The following is a 5,115-nucleotide window of genomic DNA, read 5'->3' as shown; positions in this document are numbered from 1 at the left end:
GTCAGATAAATTAACGGCTAAACAGTAAAACATATGGGAGAATGATCGCCAAATTGGTGCCGAAAATTCAATCTGTGTCCATGCAATTATTTAGATTTAACCGAGCGTTAAAATTCTGATTAATGACCTACACGCAACTGAACAAGGAACGGAAAAACTCTCAATGCAATTGCTGTGACACCATCCCACAAACGCAGCAGCAACAACTTGCAAAGCTTACGCTTCGCTTAGTGCGACGAGTACTGTTGTTTGGAGTGTGGCTTTCGGCTGGCATTATGTGAAACTCAATACCAGCTTTACAATCTTTGATGGTGTCAAGTTTTTTGTTCTTAATCTCACTAGCCACGCTGCTTTTCAATGAAGCTCCAAAGGCTCCTGTGGGAGACAAAAAATAAGAGAAATTTAGCAAAGTTCGAAGCGAAAACTACTCAGTGTAGCCATGACTACACTGAGAAGTTTGATAAAAAATTTCTCTTAAATTCTGCCGTCTTTAAGTCGACCAACAATCGTAATTGTTGAACTCTGACGTACTGAATAAAGACAAAATTACGGCAGCAAAAATAAATCAAGGGAAGTTAAACGAGACGAAAACCAAAAAGAAGAAAAGGACAAAAAAGCAAGAAAAGAGCAAAGTGGAATTTCTTTGAAAAGACTCTATCCAAAAGTTTATTGAAAACAATTTAAATGTACTCTCAATTGTATTTTTTTCTGTTTATCTATGCTTCTTAATTGGATAATAAATTTCAAATCAAACAAATCATATGCCGAGAATAGTGCCCTAACCGACCAACCTGGAAACAGCTTGTCCAATTTCGTGACGATTTGCATCGCTCCTGAACACTTCACCATCTTGAAATAGTAGAGTGTGGTCGTGTAGGCTGAGGAGTTTCTGTTTCCAGTGGAAAGCATTTTGCGAAATTCTTCTTTTGGAAACCACGGCCTTCCAGATCTGCGCTCTTCAGCATCTTCATCAGATCAATCTCGTTTGTTGAGTATGTAGGATTTAGGATTCTCAAGGTAATAGTTTCGTTATACCTCTGGTCTGCAACATTGAAATTTTAGAAAGTTAAATCTGCTGAATCTTAGAACAGACATACTGGGCTTCTGGGCTTCTTTCCCCATTCTTTCTCTGTCCCTTTTGGTTCCAGATGAATTTCGGAAAAGCGTTTGACGGTAAAAATTGACTCTTAAGGTTGATTCACAAGGAACCCGATTTACATCTATTGCCCAACTGTTACCGTTAAAAGCCAGATACACACGGACAAAAGTTTAGATAAATTACCAACTGCAGGGTGAGTGGAAACCAAACTTACAAGGACAAAAATTATTAGCTCACAAATTAACTTCATTTCCAGTCAGGTCTGAGGTACTCTGGTTTAGATTACTCGCTACGCCTTGGCACAAGCTGATTGCTAAAACGAGCGTTAATCGTGGTCATTTATAGCTGCAAGCACGGCCGAGAATACGAATAATGCAATACGTGTGTTTATACTGATCAAGTATCAAGTTGGACGGATATAAATTGGACTGAAACAAGGTCGAGGTCTATAAACACACAAGTTCAGCAAAAAAAGCATCCAATATCTGTTCATATTGACTGAACAGGCCTGTTCAATTTGTCTTTTTGGTCGAAAGATTACACCATTTAAACCGCCAAATAACTCTCATAAAATGTCATGGCTTTCATCGTGTTGGTTATCTTCAAAACATGGTAAATTAAAACGTTTGCCAAAAGTTACGCAATAGGAGGGGACCTAAAAGAATTGCTAAGCAGAACGCAGTCAGCCGAGACCGACTCATATTGCCCTTTCGGAAAGCCAATTAGAAGACAGTATTCCTGTAATTTTGTCTAATAGGCGCGTCAGATAACATTGATAACATAAAATTTCTTTTGGCTCGAAACGAGTCCACTTTTAGCTGGAGACGTTGAGGCGTTTTGATGCCGCTATTTTTAAGCCGAAAGGAAAACCCGAAATAGTTCGGTGATGATGAATAACGAGATAATTGATAACCGGTTTTATAAGTAAATCACGGAAACTGGTCTGCTCGAACCGGGTGTGGACTTTTCGTTGTAGTTATGACACCATTTTAATGTTGAGCCTTTTCTCAGCTTCAGTTTGTTGAAGAGGAACTTGAAGGGCTCTTAGAATGCCTGATTATTTCGCCACGTTTCCTAAATAGTCGCACGGAACAGGCTTTTTCGATTTCAAGCAATTGAAATGATGAAAACAAAATGTCAGAGATAGTTCGGTGATGATTAACTTGATAATCGAGAATTAGATAATATTATAAACTTAGTCTGAAAATTTGAGTGTTGTTAGACACTATATTGAGGTTCAAAATATTTTTGAACATGCAACTGCCTGAAATAGTTCGGTGATGATTAACAAGATAGCAGATAATCAAGCAAGTCATCTTTCCGAAAAGGATTTGGCTCGAATTCATTCCATACATGTTGGTGCTGTTATGATTTCATAATCAAGTTCAAAACGATAATAACCTTACAGAAATAATTCGTTGTTGGTTAACACCGAGCTTGTCGGATCTGACGTTTTAAATGCAAAATGACCAGGTCATCATACTCTTTGGATTTATAAAATACATATTTTTCACCGGTGCTGAAGTAGTGTTAAGACCATGCTTCAATTCAGATAATGTTTTTTAATACAAAAAGTGTAGAGGTAGAAGTTGAGCTCAATTGAACAGACTGATGGTATTTTCATTTACCCGGCTTAGCTTTTGCTAAATACATGAGACGCAGTGCATGTGTCCGTACCAGCAGTATTTTGTTTAGGTGAGACTTACCCCAAAAAGATAATCTCTAGGTGATGTAAGGAGAAATCAAAGATTGATAAATATCAATTGGATTACGTAGAGGAAAATGTGTCTCCATTTACAGCTACACCCATAGTTTTTTTTTTTTTAATTTTCAACTTGAATGACCAGTTAAAACTCCCGCAAAGTACTATACATAATCTTTGCAATCAAGAAGGACATTTATATTTTTCTAATTGCTAAATTTTCTTTTTTAGGTTGAAAGGGTGACTTATTTTGGTAAGAACGAGATACGACCAAATCATTAGGTTTTTTCGACATGCAGGTTTAACCTCAGTATTTAAAGTTAATCATGTATACAATTTTTTAATTCCACACTGACAGCGTGTACTAGTGGTTGAAGATTTTTGTATGAAGATAGGATGTTTGTGTCATCAGCAAAAAGATAGAAGATAGGTTCCATAGAGCAAGAATAAATGTCATTAACGTACAGTAAAAGTCCTGACAAGGAGCCTTGCGGAACGTCTCATGTCGTTAAGATTCTTTCAGACACGTTTGGACCAATTTATGTTGTTTGCGGTTTGGCCTTGTACATATGATAAAAAACCGTTTATTGAAAACTCCGTTAGAACCAAGGTGATGGAGTAAGACGGCGTAATGGCGAGGGCGCATGCGCTGAAATTAAATTTCACGAGCAAACAAAAATAAGATATAAAAGCACATTCTGGACTTGATTTCCCGCCATAAACAGAGATTGTTCCATGACAAGTGCGCACGCACGATTTTATTCGAAAGTTGCGATGCATCAAAAAAACGACGAGTGAGCGTAGCGAACGAATGAGTTTTTTTTTGTTTTTAATACCTTTAAAGAAAGAGTTAGCCTAAATAGACTTGTCTTTTCCTCGAATCTTTCTAAAATAACAGAGAAGTAAGTGCTGGATGAGGGTGCGAACGCAAGGGAGCCTCTTTCGGTGTAACGCTATTACACCTGCTTATTTTCGGTTTGCTCGCCTTGCGCACTTACGAAAAATTTCAATTTCACTGGACAGACATCTATAAGATCTCATGGTGTATGTTTGATCAATAAAGCAAACCAAACTACCCAAAGCACATTGGTTTGGAAGGCATCCGACCCTCTCCTGAAAGTGGACTCTTCTTCCACTTTGACATGTCCATAATCAACCGACATGAAAGCCTTTAGCTTTGGTTTTGGAAGTAAAACACTTCTTAATGATTGAGCCCGAAACTAAGAGATCCAACCCGGCCCTTATTTCATCAAATAACAAGTTGTGGTTGAGATTGCACATAACAAAGGGTTAGTTTCCAAGGTTGTGATTGTCAACTTAATAGGACACTGCCCATTTCTCCTTGATTTTTTCAACGGATTAAGTTTAAAGATGATAGAGTTCTCTTAAGCTGTCATGGTTTTCAGATCAAGAGTACCAAGGTCTGAGGATCTGCCTGCTGAAGCAAGCATGAGCAGCATACTTAGTGTAAGAGTCAATGAATCATTAGAAAGAAAATTTGGTTTTATTAACTGAGTCGATACTGTAAATTTGCCACCCTGATGAGTTAAAAAGTCTTAATAAAGGCCAATGTACATTATCAACTCATTGGATAACAGATAACAGTGGGGGGGGGGGGGGGGTATCTTTTCCTTCCCATAAAAACTTTTCCTTTTGCCTTCCCACAAAAACATTTAAATCATCGGGTGAATTTTCGAAAAAAGAATGAATCCTCACTTATCAATGGAATGAAACCGTCCTTGACCCACAAAACCTGTAATCATTTATCACGGATAGTAAACTGTCTTACAGCAATTTAAGCAAAAGTGGAGTGAAAGCCCTTTTGGTGCAGGTTTACTCTTGTACGAGGAAATTTTGTAGGAATTATTTTCGCTCCTGATATTGAAGACTTGGGAAAGTGCTCTTCCAGACAAAATTCAGTGGAGCGTGGTAAGATTTGGGATCCAATAAACTCCCTTCTAAAAATAAACTTCTTTCTATTAATGTCATCTATTTTGCACCACAAACCCTTTTTTTGTGATCGATGGCCTTACTGAATTGGTCACACGGGAACATTGTATAATTCGTGTGCCGGTGCGTAAACAGGCCAAAGAGCTAAGAGTAAAGAAGAATTGTGATGAAAAAGGAAGAACGTTTGGCCTATGATGTAGCCTAGATAGAAGTATCAACGTGCGATACGAAAATTAATGGGAGGGTTATAAGATAATTAACCAAGTTTGCTCAAAATAAAGACAACAGCAACTTTATGTGAATGAAAATTGGGAAGTGGGGTGACAAAGTGTTCAGTTAAAAATTTTAGACTCATGGACCCCTA

At 37.8% G+C, this 5,115-nt stretch overlaps 1 long non-coding RNA gene across 1 annotated transcript; it reads right to left on the bottom strand.

Moving 5' to 3' along the window:
• Positions 1-1,422, bottom strand: LOC136280434 (uncharacterized). The gene is made up of 3 exons (XR_010717224.1): positions 1,314-1,422; positions 792-1,042; positions 1-375 (listed from the first exon to the last, which is right to left on the bottom strand). It is a non-coding gene; the product is annotated as an uncharacterized lncRNA (long non-coding RNA).
• Positions 1,423-5,115: the final 3,693 nt, after the last annotated feature.

Source organism: Pocillopora verrucosa, chromosome 4, assembly GCF_036669915.1.
Source record: "Pocillopora verrucosa isolate sample1 chromosome 4, ASM3666991v2, whole genome shotgun sequence".
Lineage (NCBI taxonomy): Eukaryota > Metazoa > Cnidaria > Anthozoa > Scleractinia > Pocilloporidae > Pocillopora > Pocillopora verrucosa.
Note: the sequence above shows the minus strand (reverse complement) of the source record. Positions and strands in the feature narration are given on the sequence as shown.